The sequence below is a fragment of the Nanorana parkeri genome, unplaced genomic scaffold (assembly GCF_000935625.1).
Source record: "Nanorana parkeri isolate BGI_ZX_2015 unplaced genomic scaffold, ASM93562v1 scaffold1133, whole genome shotgun sequence".
Lineage (NCBI taxonomy): Eukaryota > Metazoa > Chordata > Amphibia > Anura > Dicroglossidae > Nanorana > Nanorana parkeri.
The window spans coordinates 505,494-523,241 of NW_017307401.1; positions in this window are offsets into that span (position 1 = coordinate 505,494).

The window sequence follows — 17,748 nt, forward strand, 5'->3', positions numbered from 1 at the left end:
GGGGGGGGGGCTTCATTTAAAGCTAATTTACTGATTGTTACAAATATGTAAATAATTTAGAGTCTATACCCTGGACATTGGTACACTCAGAATGGCATGGAACAATATTATGTATCTGAGGTTAAAAAAAAAAGCTGCATAAATTAAGTGGGTACACATTTGCAAAAATGACAAAAATCAATTAGTGTTAATGAACTTTCCTTGTACTATCTAAAATTGGCCATATAGAGGCACATTTGGAACAAATAAAACTCAAATATATCTATGTAGTTGTCAGGATTTTCAATTTTTGGCAGCTTATTTGACATTTTATCAGAAAAGTCAGGGAGAAGCCTAAGATGTGATTGCCACATGTAAACCAATGCAGATATTAGCTATGGTTTCGGCAGCTGGGCATAAAGTGATCCAAGTATAAAGCAGAAGACAAACAAAAATAAACCTGTAATACACAGAGATCCAGTAATATCCAAAGCCAGACCACCAGAAAATAGTAGACTGCCAACTTTGACAAGAATGTCTGAAACCAGACTACATGGGAACGTTGTAAAACCAGCTGGTCTTGGAATGCTCCCTAATAGGATGACAGAGAACATAGATCTCTAGGAAGGAGCACATTTCTTATTAAGACATAAACCATCCTGCTTGATGTATCCATGGAAAGCTTAGATCACAAACACTCAAAACATTTTCCATTCTATTTCATTACCTTAGAATACAAAATTGTATTGAAAAGCCAGTTTCAGAAGCTGTTAAGTATATTATTTTTCATGCACAATACTTTCGAACTTTAACCAGAAACAAGTAGAAGGGCAAACAGACTGGAAACTATTAGTCCTAAACTTGTGTTTAAAGGGCTTCATAACAAAAGTGGATCTCCAGACACAAGTGTGTGTGGTTTTGGATTGAAAATGGGTTAGAATCTCTCTCTCCCTTCTCACTCACTCAACTCTTCATCCACCACTCCCAAAACTAGGTCCTACTTACCTCTTTTTTTGTTATATTATACAGGATTTATATAGCACCACCAGTTTGTACAGCGTTTTACAAAATAATGAGGACATTACAGTTACAATACAAGTCAAGACAAGATGGTAAGGAGGGCCCTGTCCGTGAGGGCTTACCATCTCTTTCTACTTTTATACTCTTACCTCTCTTTTACTATCTAATCAAAAGTGTAAACCTGAAATACTACCACTAACCTTGACAGGCAATCTGGGTGAACTGCTAAACCTACCAATCAATATACAGTTGTCACCAGGAAAGGAGAGAAAATGTTCCAAAGGGGACACCTGTTCCTGTGACAGAGATGGGATTTACCCTCAATATGGAATGATTTCTCTTCACTTGCCCTTGCATCTCCAGGACAGGAAGTGAGCATAGATCTTCCCAGTCGAGAAAGACGCAGCAGTAAGAAGTAAGAACCCAAAAGTAAGTCCTAATTTTTTCCTACTCTATTTAAAATTACAAAAACTGAGTTTGTATGACAAAAGAGTTCTGTTTTTAATTAAAGGAGCACTACAATTTGAGATCTGAACTCAGTCAGGGGCCAACATAGTCATATGCTATATAGCTCTAAGGTTTATTTCAGTTAGGGCCTCTAGCAGCCATGTTGCTCAGATAGTTTGAGGCCTGAATGCATCATAGAATGTTTGCAATGCAAAGCCTACCCCAGCGAAGTAGACGTGTACAACCAGCTGTCTGGGGATCACAATCAAGGAAAGAAGCTTCCCCCATTTTCATGTCTGTCTGAGCATACCCTTACATCCATCCTGCAATATATCAGGTGCAATTGGCTGCCACACTACCAGCATAGGTACTGGTATCATTATGTTCCCATTAACTGGATTTACCGACTGCCAAAATCCTGGAGAGGTGTTCTCTGGTTCCACAAACCTTCCCCTGTGGTACTCAGGCAGTTTGCATTATACAGAATTGTGCGATGCTTGTCCCTAGCAGTGGAAGAGTTGTTGCATTAGTTTATATAGAAATGGCATAAACTTTATAACACAGTTGCAGTGAATCATGCAAAGTTTAGGCGTTCACCTGATTTTTTTTTGCCAGCAGTTGTGCTCTCCATTATTGTTCTTTTCACTCCAGTAACTCCCATGGTGGTCAGGAGACCCAGAGACACAGGCAGAGCAGGGCAGACCAGGCACAGAGTCACATTCTTGCTTTGGGGTTCCAAGGCATTTCTTAAGCAGAAAGGCAAAATTATCCTCCATTATGTTATAGGTCTGTAGTGTAATCTTTACCAGACCCTTCTTGACATAGTAGGAGACTCGGAAAGGGTATCAAAGCTGCCTTTCTGGGAAATGCAGCATTTTACAAATATCTGAACTTGGAAACTTTAAATGAATAAGAGAATATTCTCTGAGTTTAAAGAGATTCTATCTGTCTATCAGAAATGCTACTGGTATAAAGTGCAGCCACCTGCAGCAGCTTACAAAACCCTGCAGTAACAGCAGAAACCCAGGTTAGTAGGACATGCAACCTTGAAGTATATCTAAATCCAAATCTTATTTTCAAATATTTGAATAGAGTGGAGGAGGGTTAAAGCTTTTTTTGCCATCTTTGTCTCATAGAGGAAACTTCGTTTCACTTCCTATCTTGTTGACTCAACAGGAAGTGAGAGGATATCTTTTCAATGTGTGGGAAATTCCTTCTCTGTCACAGGAATAAGTGTCCCCATAGCAATATTTCCCCTCTAGTCCTGTTCTGGTGGTCACTTAAAATTGTGGATTTACACAATCTGAGCAGGACAATCAGAGAGAGCAAATCTCCCTAACAGAGACAAAGACAGCAATCAAAAGCTGTCAATGGTTCGAATGCCCTTACTTCGTACCCTTACCCACTTTTCCAAATCTAAAAAAAAAGTTTAGCCTTTAGTTCCACCTTAACCATCCCCTAAAATAATGCTTTAACATTAGGTTATCCCACCAAACCCTACAGAAAACCTGTCGCCTTGCCAGTTCAGGACAAGGTGAAAGTGACTGTGTAAAGCTCACGTCCAACTACTTCAATGGCTTCAAACTCACCTTTCCTTTGCCAGCCCCTTCAATGGCTGCCTATGTTACATGTTCTCTTTAACTAAACCCCTAAAATCTAACCCTTTAAAAGAAAAAAATCCCCTAATCTCTAAGGCCTGGTTCACACCTGGGCGTTTTACAACGCGTTCCTACGGTCTGTAAAACGCTCAACATGTGAAAACCAATGATTGCCCATGGGCATGGTTCCCACCTGGGCGTTTTACGGCTCGTAGGAACGAGCTGCAGAACGCCCTACGCCCAAAGAAGTACAGGAGCTTCTTTGGGGCGTATTTGCCAGCCAGGTAGCCCTCGGAAACGCACGTTTGTCGCGCGTTTTTTGTGTGAACCCAGCCTAAACACTGAGAACAACCTTACTAAACCCCTACAGTAACCCCTAACCCTGAACTAATCACCTTTTGCAGCATATTCACCTTATCCCATGCTGTGATAACCCACCTTAGAACAAAGATTGTCCTGCTGAAAACTACCTGGGCTTGGCTCCAGACACCAATCATATAAGGTCTGTCACTATAGACAAGAACACTTAAGGCTGCCCCTGATGACATAAGATGAACAGAATGTAACTAATACCATGTTTAACTTTGGTTTTGCACAGTCACAGTTCAGAAGCGTAAAGGTCAAATGTAAATGAGACATGAACATGAAATGAATGCAGAGAGAGAAAACAGATGGTCCAATCCACAACACAAAAATCTGCATCTCCGGGTAAATAGTAAGCAATCATTGAATTACCTAATTCTACTTGTATCAGTATCAAAGAACTGCTGTATTTGGGGTGCTTGTCTGGCTAGGGTTGGGAATGACTGTTACCTGTACAGAGTAGACAATCCTGGAAATACATATTGTAAGACGTTGGGGGTATGTCTGTGTATTTCATTTACATAACATTTACATATAAATAGGAGGGTTGGGGCTTAAAGAGGACCTTAATTTGCATAGGGCATTCAATGGAAAGAACATTAAACATGCTTACAAATTTCCTATGGAAGGACAGTCAATCCACTGGCAATTGGTGGGTCTCCACAGTCTGTATTCCAATCCGGAATACAGACTGTGGAACTTCTAGCAATTTCGAAAAAGCTCTATGATTCTATTTATATGTAAGTGCAGAAGGATGTTAACATTTCTCCATACAAAACATGAGGACTTTTCAAATCTCAAATGGCTCTCTCTTAAAGTGACAATAAACACAATAATTACCTTATAATATAAATGTATACCTTATTTGTGTATCACTCAGCTGTAGATCCTCATATAATCTCTGAATTGGTCCTGACACTGTCCTTCCTTCTGGAGTGGGGCTACTTTTGTTCGCCATGGTCCCTGTGTGTGTTGTAAAGTAGCCACCGCTCCAAGCTCGCTCCCATGATAAACTACAATCACAATGCAAATGAATAAACTGGTAAAAGTGAGATTGTAGTCCATCACGGGAGTGAGCTTGGAGTGTTGGCTACTTTACAACACACACAGGGACCATGGGGAACAAAAGTAGTCCCCCTCCGGAAGGAAGGACAGTGTCGGCACCAATTCAGAGATGATTTGAGGATCTACAGCTGAGTGATACATAAGTAAGGTATATATTTGTTAATAGTTAAAGTACTTGAATGCATTTTTAAGATTTAGTTTAGTGTCACATTAAGCTTAGAGAACATTAAGCTTGAGAATTAAACTCCAGGCTACAGAAAGAGCCATTTATGATTTGAATGATCACCATGTCTTTTATGGGGGAAATTTATTGTTGTGCTGAACTTTAATGTACTGTATATGATCAAAAAGATTATTTTGAAATTGGTAAGTGGAATACCCAAGTGCAGATTACTTTTTTGGAATAAAGACATGCTGTGCAATCTTCACTGAAGAAATGTATATTATCTTGACCCTAGTATGCAATCATCTTTCTTTTAAAATGTAATAGAAATAGTCCAGCAGGACTCTGGGATGTTCCAAATTTTTTGGTGCCGTATCTGAGTACTCTTCATCATGAGCCAAAACATCCTTCCTGCTTGGTGATGCCAACCCATGGATGCTGCTGCATAAAATTATCCCATCATGGATGCACATTTTACCACTTTCGGCAGCTATATATTATATTCAAATGCTGCATGACATACTCATTGTCTAGCTAAATAATTCATGGCTTTCATGTTAAGCAGTTTTATGGAAGATTTCTTCCTAGGAACCTAAGGAAGAGTTACGGAAAGATTAGAGGAGGAAGTATGTTATCATCAATCTCCCAAGAAAGCTTTGTTAATGTAGTGCACCTTTGCACCTATGTTACCAAAAGGTAACAGGGATCTAATTTTTTTTATATTTATCTCCGCAAGGTAAGTTTTATGACCATCTATCACATTGTTGGTTATGTTATGCCCCATCCCCCACCTTCCCCTATCCAAAATAAACTCTTGGGGTTCCATCAAATGTTTTGAGCCTGGTCTCTGAAAAAGCTAGATACACTGTCACAAAAAAGTTTTGCCAGTTTTGCCACATATGACTTGCCTAATCTGTCCTACCAAGTTTTTGGACAAATTTTTCATTTATAAAGATATGTAAAGCAATTAGCAAATCCTATTTGCTGCTTGTGGCTTATACACTGATGTAGTGATCTTCACTGTGTGGCCCTGCCTGGAGCCTCCTTCACAAACCATATCCCCATTCATCCTGCATAGCACCCCATGGCCCTAGTCATTCCTATGGGGAGCACCGTATACTTCACTATCCCTAGAGGCCGCTAGAAGTAGGAATGGGACATCCCTTTACAGGACAATTTGTAAGAAATGTACAATTGTCCTATAATGTTTATGTGTACAAGAATTAATAAAATGGTGCTTTTTTTTTTTTACAGGCGATCATGATGATTTTGCACTCATAAAGATTCTGAATAACATTGTGCACTCCTGAGTGTTTAATGCTCAGGCAATAAGTGCAAATGTTATGCACGGCATCTGACCTGTTGATTGAAGCCTAAGGGATAAAAGACTGGGTACTTTTCATATTGATTTATATATGAAAGCAGAACTGAAATTAAAAAAAAATGTACACTAACTGAGGCACATAATAATCATCTGCAACATTCCAATAGTTTGTTTATTTGTTACAGGTATTTATATAGTGCCGACAATTTACACAGTACACATTCACATCAGTCCCTTCCTTCAAGGAGCTAACAATCTAAGGTCCCCATCTCACATGTATACATACAGGGACAATTTAGACAGCAGCCAAGCACAGGTAGAATATGAAAACTCCTTGCAGATAGTGTCCTGATTGGGATTTGAACCATTAGTGCTGCAAGGCAGAAGTGCTAACCACTATGCCACTCAGGGGCGGATCCAGAGTCTAGTCTCGGGATGGGCACTGCCAGAAAATAAGCCCCCCTATCTTGCTCTTCCACTGCTATTGTGCCACCTTTCCTCTCTCACCGCCTATGTGTCCACTGCCCCTGGCTCTCCCCCTCTCCACCTGGGGTACAGTGCACTCACCTGGCCTCTCCTTCTGGGATGTTTCGGGCACTGCCAGCCTTGGGCCGTCTGTACTCACACAAATTAGGCAGCTGCAAAGCCCCATTATTATTATTATTATACAGGATTTATATAGCGCCAACAGTTTGCGCAGCGCTTTACAATATAGGGCAGACATTTCAATCACAATACAATTCAAGACAAGATGGTAAGGAGGGCCCTGCCCCTGAGGGCGCCCCATCAATGTTTCCTCCATATGAAGCCCCAAGCAGCCTTGTTGTGCCTTCTCTGCAGGTCCCTTCCCGCTCTGCTGAAAATACCCAGGCAGTCAATGACGGTGCTGCACTCTCCCTCCCAGCCAATAGCAGCAGAGGATGGAGGAGGCAGAGCAGAGCCGTCAAAGGAGATTGTGCCTGCAGCAGTGGCAGCCGTCTTTATGGGGAATCAGCACATGCCGCCTATGATCCCCGCACAGAGGCCGGGACATACAGCTGTCATAGAGTTTACTGCGGTTCAGTGTTAAAAACCGGCATAGTACTTGTAGTGTGCCGTTTTTTTACACTGAACCGCAGTAAAGTTTGTGACAGCTGTTTGTCGCGGCCGCTGTGCGGGGATGTACTCCTGTCACTACTATGCGGGTGAGAGAGGCAGGGAGCGGCTCAGCCACTGAGCCGATGGGTGCCAAGACAATGTAACTTCAGTGCACATGCGTATCAGTCACATCTGTGGCCATCCAGTGGCTAAAGACAGTGGTTCAGGAGAGGAGTCTGAGAGCATTGCAGCAAAAGCAACAGAGTGTAGACCTGGAGTGTGGATCTGTCATTGCTGGATAATGGGCAAGCCTTTGTTGCGAGTGTTATGTTTAGTTTATATGCAACTCTATGATTCATCTCTGTGGCACTTGTTTCCTGTGTTGCGTTTCCTGTTCTGCCCTGTGGGTTCTCTTCTAAGAACATGACTTCTGTACACTAATGGCTCGTACTGTCATTATTACCCACATAAAACAGCCCTATTTATTCCTAGAGGGAGCCTTACTTATGTCAGCCTTCAAGGATAGTGCAGAATACGGTGTTCTCCATAGGAATTTAATGAGGCGATGTGCTTTGTGAAGCGAGCGCGGGTGGCTCCAGGCAGGTCCACACAGTGATGGTTGCTGGATCATGGATTAGTTTAAGTATTTCTCCAGGTATGCTGCACTCAGGGGGATGGGTGCATGCCATAAAAGATCATTTATGCCAAAGGTAGAGTATAACGTGAAATTATGGCAGTTGGTCCGAACCTCCCCCAGCCACCTCATCAGTTTACTTTCCCTTTAAAATCTTTAAAAAACCTTTTTTTCTCATAGACATGCTAGATCAGGTCAGGATGCACCCAACCCAACATCTCTGCAGCAACAGCTTACTGAAAATAGTGATCTCGCCTGCAACAGACATAGGGGGAATAAGGACAGAGCTGGATCGGTACTTTTCTGTTGCAAGACAACTGATGGTCCTTAAAAGAAATCTCAGACACGTCAGAAATAGCCACTACCATCTCTCACCTAACCACAGGGTGGAAGCACTATAGTTACTTTGTACTACTGAGTTCTCCTAGGCTTTACCCATGACCCCGGCTATCACTAATAGCAGTCCCAATGCCTGTCAGCCCCTTACCTCAGGTGCCATTTTATAAGGCGCTGAGAGTGATAACTGATATCTATTCATCATTTTAAAAGGGCATCTGGGACTTAAGTGATTGAAGACATAATGAAATATGTAATATGTCATACAAGTAAGCACAAACTCTTCTCACCTAACCTCTTCAGATGGCATTAGCATATTTCCAGTATCCCAAAATAAATTAATTTTTCACAATTGCTGGTTATTATCCTTTTGTTGGAGCTTATTATTTTGTAAATGCTCTCTATGGATCATTACCCATTATAGACGGAAAGTATCTATTTCATGTTACCACATCCTATTAGTTATAAATGTCAAATTTTTCAATTACATGAAGGAACATTAGCAAGATCCCAGCCTCTGCTGAGCACCAACAGACTTTAATTATTAATGACATTTTGTAGTTAGCATGGCTCAAACAATGCGGTGAGGGACTAATTATGAACTATATAACTTTTTTTGGGGGGGGGGGATAATTGAGGATCTGTCTTTCATCTGCACTATAAAAGCCTTGAAGGATACAGAAAGATGAGATTTTGCATATTACTTAACGCAAACATTTACTTTGTCCATTAAGTGTAAAGAAACAGGTTGGCTTAAAACACCCATTAATCTCCCTAGAATATATTCACCCTTCCGTCACTCCTCTAATGCTCAATTCAGTGCCAGGAAATACTTATGGGTATGGAGGAACATGTGACTCACGCCATGTGACAGCGCTCGGCCAATCAACGCTGTCACCCGGGGTGTAAGTGTCCAGCTTAAGAACCCGTTCCACCTGAGTGGTATTGAAACAGTCCACACATAAAAAAAAACCTCGGACCCTCCCGAGCAGCCATCTGATCAATCCCACAGAGAGGTATAAACACTGAAAGATACAAAGGACAATAGGCACCGCTAAGAGTATTGGCAGATCCACAACTACTTACTAGCCCATAAATGTATATTTATCCCTTTTTTTAATGGCTGGGAAATACACAACACTTTGTATGATGGCATGGAGCATTACACAATAACCCTTTACATACCGTGCACAGAAAGGCTATTTGATTTTTTTCAAAGAATATTCAATAAATGGATCCAGTGATTGCAGTAGAGGAAACACGTTAACATGTAAAGGGTCATCTAGTTGAAGTATAGGTTTAGCATACAACAGAAACAGCACTTAGAAAAGATACATCCACATGGTCAAGCATATTGAAGAAAGTTCATCCAACATAAAATATTCCAATAAAAATAAAATTAAAAAACCTTAAACATAACTCAACGCAACTTGTAAAAAGGTCATCGATATACTGTATATATATATGGGTTAGTCATAGCGGATCTGACAATACTATTAGAGGTGCCTCATATCCTTTATGATTATGCAATTGGAAGCTGCTTGATTAATAGGGGCTTCCACCCTCAAACTGTCATGTATCTTTGTCCACCTCACTCCATTACATAGTTTGTGTGGTTTAAGCGTGGAAAAGAATTCATGAAATCTGGAGAAAAAGAAATAAGCACTAAACTGGAGTTGTTGGCCAGAGCAACCCATGAGAATTTGTCTTTACATTTTCCATAAATGATTGGCTGCAGCTGGTGAAATTCCTAGTTGTTCGATCATTTTGTTCTGCATGAATCAGCTTATATATGTGTGGCAGAACAACTTTATCAACATTTACTGCAGGTTTTGGAAGTGCCAGTAAAAAAAACCTGTAATGCTTAGTTTACATAAGATCATTTTTCTCTTACTGTTACAAAAAGTGAAATAGAAAAAAAAAAAAAATTCTAGAATAAATTTTTTTAAATGCTGGGTATCACCTTAAAGTGATTCATAAGACTGGAATAATCATTTTTCAGCAGAATATTTTTTTGCTCTCTGCAGGTTTTAGTTGTCTAGCAGTGCCCTCTAGTGACTGGAAATAAAAAGTTTATTTTTGTCTGTTGAAAGCAAAGGGGACCAACTCACTAAATTTAGAGGCACTTAAAACTGGGAGGTGCCGGTAAACATACCCATGCATTGGGGTCCCCCTGCACACCACATGGGCTAATTGCTTGATTCACACACGAAGCGTTCCCAGTGCACAGGCAAGGCAATATGCCTTGTTTATTGTGAGCCCAGTTCACCCCACTACCTTACTTCAAGTCAGTAACTAAGAGTGACTGAACCCCTTGATAAAGCATAACAGTCAGGCAACTTGCATTTTTAAAAAGAAGAGGTTAGCAATGGCAGATTCTATACGTCCTCAGTAAAGGTTTATTATAAGATGTTAAATTCCTAATTCTCCCAAAGATGGTGTCTAATAATATTGTATAGTACTGTACTGTACTGTACAAACATTTAAACTCCGATGCTATATGGGTATGTGATATCTGCAGCTGTGCAGCTGACTGATAGTAAAGCTGAACCAAGCAGAGCCTGGTAGGGATGTCCTGCTGTGTGTGAGCTGTAGAATGGCCACCTGAGATGGATGAACAGAGCACCAAAGCAGCAGGTATTTCTTTGAATAGAGCTAATGAGCAATATAGAGATAAAAGAAGAAAAATGCTCATAGCAAGTGCCAGCGCTCCATACAGGTGCACTGACAGAATTTAATAAGCCATCAGTTAAGCAACCAACATTTCAAAGTTGTGCATTTTTTTAACTAACTGCAGTTACACATAAAAAAGAATTAAAAAAACAAAAAAAAATGTAAAGTCCCCACCCCTACATACACAAATGCAAACATGCGTCGGGGGCGCATACGTGAAAAAACTACGATTGCGCCCATTACGCCGCACATGTTACCTATCGCCGCGAACGTCACAGTGAGAGCAATCATTCTAGGGCCATCAGTCGCTGATAACACTAAACTGATGAGCGGTAAAAGCTTTTAAAGCGTCGCCTATGGCCAATTTTGGGTATGGTAGTTTTCTGTGATTTTGCGGGTGCGTGCAATTTTAAAGCTTGACATGTTTGGTGTCTATTTACCCGACGTGACCCCGTCTTTTATATTTGACCAAAAAACTGGGTAATAATAAATGTTTCCTAACATAATGATTTTTCCTAATTATAGTAAAAAATAAAACCCGTAGTGGTGATTAAATGCCACCAAAAGAAAGCTCTATCTGTCTCCAAAAAATGGTATAAAATTCATTTCAGTACAGCGTTGCATGACGGAATAAACGTCAGTTGAAGTACTGCAGCGCTGAATACTGAAAAATGGCCTGGTCAGGAAGGGGGTCTGAACACCTGGTCTTCAAGCAGTTAATATACAATTTAAGATATCCTGGCGTCACCTAAGCAAGGAAAAAATAAAACTCCATGGTAAAGAAGGCATCTAATACTTACATATCCCATTGTGCACACCACCAATTTTCACTATAATGAAGATACCACTGCCTTAAGAATCTTCCCAGACCCGTCAATTCACCTGGGAAACTCGGGAGTCACCTGATATGTTGGGGTGGTCTCCGTTCTCCTGAGAGCTCAAAGCGGAACTAAAGTCCGCTGTCGGTGCTCCAACGTTTTGCCATATTGTGCAAGCATGCACCACATATTTGCACATTATGACAGAGTGCCCAGTGCCCAGTCACCTGCCAAAGTGCCCAGTTACTACAATACCTAATAAATAAACAATTCAAATAGTGACGCTAAAGAGATCACTAAGGTGATGTACAAATGTCTCTCTATGTTGTAAGCTACACATACAACTTCCTAGGCTTCCAGAGCTTATGGATAGCCGAATCTGAGAGACCCCTTTCTCTCAGGACTTGGGCTTCAACAGCTAAGCCTTTAAAGTCAGCAACCGAAAAGCAGGATGGAGAACTAAACCCTGAGACAAAAGATATGGTTGGTACAGAAGGACCCATGGAGAGTCTGCCAAGAGTCTAAGAATGTGTGAGTACCATTGTCCTCCTGCGCCAGTCCAGATGCCCTCCATTTCGATCCTGTGTAGCACGCGAGGGAGGAGCTTTGGAGGGGGAAAGGCGTTGATCAGGTTGAACTAGTCCCATGGAGTCACTAGAGCATCGATTGCAAAGGCATGAGGGTACCTGGACCTGGTGACAAACCGGTCCAGTTTGTTATTAAACCTGGATGCCATAAGGTTCAAGTCTATTATTCCCCTACTTGCAGCAGAGAGCTTGGAACACCCACTGGGGTGGAGAGGTTTCCCTGAAAGCAAACATTGACAACTGAAGAAATCCACCTGCCGGTTTTCTATGCCTGGGATGTGCACGGAGGTCAGGGCTATAACATGGAGTTCTGTTCAAGACAGAATAAGATCCGCTTCTTTTTCAGTTGCACGGTTTTAGGGGACCCCCGATGGTTAATGTAGTCCACCAATGTGGTAAAGACTGGCTGGGTTTGGGTCTGGTGACCTCATAGACAGGAAATCCAGTGTGAAAGAAAAAACCGAATCACCCAGAATGCTGAAGGGAAGCCAAGCTTTTTCCAATGACCAAGTCCATGTATTGAGAGGGTACCCACCTTCCCAACCCAACAAGCTGGCATTCATCAAGAGAACCTTCCAAGTCATTGGGAGAAATTATTTCCCTAATTTCAGTGCCAGATCAGAACTCAATCATGTCAGAGTTTTGCATAGCTGGTCAGGTGCATAAGATGAATCGGAGACTGAGTCTGTTTGTCCCACACAGCCAGAATGTTGAATTATAACAATGGAATTAAACTGGGCGTGCTCTACAGCCTTGAATGAGGCTACCATCAGACGCAGAATACTAATGCAAAAGCAAATGGAGAGGAGGCTCTTGGACTGAAGGGTTCAAATATGTGATAGTCAAGATTGTCTTGGGGAAGAAAGATCCTGAATCAGGTTATATTCAAAATCAGGCCTCGATACTCCAAGTGATCCAAAACACTGCAGTTTTTGCACCATGGGCTAGCAGTGTCAGGACCCTTAAAGGAAATACTGCACCATCCTTCCCCCCTAGTGATTAGCTAATTGTAAGCCAGCGGGGCCTGCCGATTTACCCCTCCCCTATTATCCACCATATGAGGATTTGTTCTGCTAGGGGTACTCAAGACCATCAGTACTGCAGGTCAGGGAGATACCGTGTTTCCCCGAAAATAAGACACTGTCTTATATTTTTTTGGCTCAAAAAAACACACTAGGTCTTATTTTCGGGGTAGGTCTTTTTTTTTTTTAATGTCCAACAATCCACACTTATTCATGTAGAAAAGTCTACATGTATGCATGTACAAAAATATGGTGATCAGGGCAATCAGGGGTGCCGTACCTTCCCAAGAGCAATTTGCTAACCAATCGCTGGCCAGAATGAGCGAAGCGCACTTTCACTATCAATTCCTTACAGTCGGAGTGCATATGGTATCACTCTGCCTGTGACAGGAGCCGGCGCTATAGAGGAGGCATCGGCTTATGCGGCTCTGCTCCCTCCGCTGCCGCCTCGCTTCCTCTAGCGCTGGCCCCGATGATACTCTCCTCCCGTGGCTCTTCAAGTTCCCCCTTATGCCACCACCGGCCCTGGGAATGGTCATAACTAGGTCTTATATTTTAGCAATTCCCCAAAATAGTACTAGGTCTTATGCCTTCTGTGAGAATCACAGAATCAATTCAAACAACCAGGAGTTCCAATGTCCAGAAATTGTTTGTGCTGAGAGGAACGGTGTACTGAGGTGTGTGTGTGTGTGTGTGTGTTCCAAGATGGCTTGTTGTAAGGAAAAGATGGCAACCACGCATGCGCGAAAAACATGCTCTAGTGTGCAGGCGCACAAACCAGAAGTGCGCGGGAAGATGCGCAATGTCCAACGCACAGGAAGTGACATCTCACCTTAATGAATGGCCCTATATAAACAGGCCTGCCTTTTGCATCAGTGCTAATGGTCTTCAGCTTGTTCTCTGAACCTGCTACCTGTGGATTGGCTGGTCCCCGGTTCTTTGACCTGGATCTGGATTGTTTAACTTCCTCTGTCTTGCTGCCTGCCCTTTGACCTCGGCCTGTTTCCTGGACTTCTCTTGCCTGTCTCTTTTGTACCTTGCTGCCCAGCTGGTTCTGACCTCGGCTTCCTCGACCATGCTCCTGCCGCACGATTCTGACACCATGCTGCCTGCCCAGTTTTGACCTCAGCTACTCTACTTCTGGACATCTCCAACACGGTGCCTGGTCTCCCTATTGGCACTCGTGCGTCTCGCTGTCCTCCCACACTCTGTCTCCACCTCCAGGGGGTGCAAGACGCAAGAGAGGCCTCCTCTTCCACCGGTCTCCTGTCAGGAACGTGACACCTGTATACGTGGAGTAGGCCCAATTGGAACAGAGACAGCGCAGACACAGTTTTGTGACTGAAAACATTTGAAAATGTCTAGAATAGTACTAATGAACAATGACACAAAATAAGAAAAGAAAGTGGTTTGCTTCTCTGAGAGCAGAAATGACATCCATCTCTAAGGACCTGCAGTTTTATTTGCCAGTGTCCAAATCACCTAAAGTTGGCTGTATAACCCAGGGTTAAGGCTAAAGAGTCTGTGTCCTGTACTGTACGATTAAGAAAATATTGTTGCTTTAACCGCATAACGGTCATTGCCTGGAGTAAGGCTTTCATTTGTTTTTTGCTCACTTTAAACTCAATCTAAGGCTGGGCACACACCTTACAACCATCGCAAGACTTTTGTCTTTGCGATGGTTGTAAGGTACTTTAAAAAAACGTACGATCTGCCTATCTTGCATAGGCAGATCATACTTGCGATGATCGCAAGCCACGCCCCCTGAGGGGCGGGCTTCCGATGACCGCAATACCGAACGGGCAGTGTGTGCTTGCGCACACCGGCCCGTACGGCTGTTATCGTACGGACATGCCACAAACCCGCCGAACATCGTACGATGTTCGGCGGGTTTTCGAACATGTCCGTAAGTTTAAAGTCGTGCGACCTTACCGTAGTAGAGGGCGCACGGCTTCCACACACCTTACGATAATCGTACAATCGCGGGATTTCCCGCGATTATCGTAAGGTGTGGGGGCACCCTAAGACTACTCTGACCCCATGGCGACAACACTGCTGCTTGATTTTACTGCAAACAGCATTGTCACTGTTAAAAGAAAAGACCTACTGGCAGGATCAACAGGCAATAAAACGCTTTCATGGGGGTGTTGGAGCTAGGAAAATGCAATATTGATATAAAACAAACATTCTGCCCTAAAAAACGTTCAAAAAATCTACCTAAAAAAAGATCCCATCAATTTCTATGGCCTTGTTCACATCAAGCGCTGTTTGCTGCTATAGTGGTGCTTGGACCGGAGTGACATCACATTCTGGGTCCCGGCACCTCTACAGGCCACGCAAGGGAGCTGTACAAGCAATGCACATATGGATGGAACCCTTTCACAGCACAGCAGCCCACACTGGACTTCAGTTCTTATAAGGTAGGGAGAGTGAGAATGTCTGTGAGTGTGTGTATGTCAGTGTTTTTAAGGGCCCGTTCACACTTGTACAGTGCGTTAACAGCATAGTGCAGTGTGAGTAACGCACTGTACCACGCAATCACACCTACCGTGCATTCTGGTGTGGGAGGTGTGTTGCGTTGCCATTCTTTTGAATGGTACCCTAAAACGCACCTCCCACCCCCAGTTCGTACACCCGCACCAGAACACATGGTACCCTAATGCTGTGCATTCCATTGCAGTGCGACTTGGGTCGTGACTTAACGACCAAGGACAAATGTGGGTCCTGAGGTTACAGAGGCTGAGAACCACAGGTTTAGACCATTAATCTGTAACTGTATTTCCGAAGACAAGCAAGTAAATGTACAAAATCCAAAAAACACGAACAAAAAAAAAAATATAAATAACACATCCTATCTATCTATATATAGATATATATCAGTGTATATATAGTGTGTGTGTTTCGTGATAGGTAACGGATACAAGACCAAAAAAAAAACTTGCTCTGAGATTCAACCTTTAAACAAAAGCACATTCAGCACAGCAATTCCCAGAACAATATTGAGACTGAAAACATGTCTGCTCCAATTATTATTATAAAGTGCCAGCAGATTCCGCTCTGCTCTTCCTGATAAATTGCACCAGCAGACCTGTACTAACTGGTGTTCAGTAAGAGACAACCAGGTAATGAGCAACCGGCTCAGATGTTACTGCCTCTCCACCTGCAAGATGCATACTCTGAGCAAAATAGATTTATACCGGGAAAGGGATAGTCACGTTTTGGGCTCATCCTTAAACAATTAACTTTGATATTGTAGCTCGAGACCACAGCTAAAACAATGCAGAAATAGATTGTATCACTTAAATCAGGCTACTGTAGACAATGAATTATATGAACAGTTTTGGGCACCTAACAAAACCTGGCTACAAGCGTCTGGACATTAATGTGAAGTTGGGCCACCATAAAAGCTATAAGACTCCACTCTTGTAAAGGCTTTCCATAACATTTTGGATTATGTCTGGGAATTTATGAGATCAGGTAGTGATGTTGGATGAGAAGTTCTGGCTCATAATTGTTCCAGTTCATCTCAAAAGTGTTTAATAGGGATGAGTTCCTCCATACCAAACTTGGAGCTGGATATGTGCGCAGACACATTAATGCTGGAACAAAAATAGGCCTTTGCCAAATTTGTGAGGTTGGACAAGAAGACCTGGCTCGCAATTGGTGCCTCAGCTCATGCCAAAGGTGTTCAGTAGAGATAAGTTCCTCCACACCAAACTTGTAGCTGGCTTTGTACACAAGGACACAGTTATGCTGGGACAGAAATAGGACTTGCCCGAACTTGCCCAAGCTACAAGACTGAAAACATGGGACACCTAAGAGGCCAGACAGGCAATATACTTCCATGATGTCCTCCTGCCTCATGTTTAGACTGTCTCCTTAGCATACTTAAAAGGCACCCCTTGACATTCGACCTGTCCCTCATTAATAAAGTAGACTCCGATTACTGACATATCTGCAACTGATGGTTCTAGCAATGTTAATGGACACATTTATTCATACTCCGTGCAGTGTTGACTTGTTTTTCTTTGATATGTTCTGTTAATAAGATGTTAACTGTATGTCTGCATTTATAATCGTGGCTATAAACAAGGATCAGTCATGTACACCTGATATGCTATTTCATATATGTTTGAACGATCTGACTTTATGTATCAGGCCGTGTGATTAACATGTACTTCCAGCAATGCGGGATTGTATCCCCCTATACCTTTGTAATCACTCTTGATGTACATCCCTTGTAAATCCAATAAAAACAACATGCTTAAAATAAAATTAAAAAAAGACTGAAAACATACAGTTGTTTAAGTCTTTATAAGTTGCAGCATTAACAGTTCCCTTCACTGTAACACCTGAACTTCTGAGGTGTGTCCACATACATTTATCGCCATGGTGTATATTATGTCCGACTATAGCAGAAAGCAGCACAGTATACAGCAAAGCATTGCTTCACATGGGAGTGCATTTGTATTGCATTGTAACACTAATCCCAACAGTTACACCAGAATTGTGTTACTTTAACCTTTGTCTTAAGATCAATGATGCCTAGAGGCCCAGGCCAAATGTGGCAGTGTCAGCATGCATCTGGTAACAATTCTATCCCCCCCCCCCCCCCCCCCCCCCCCCCCCTCCTACACAGATA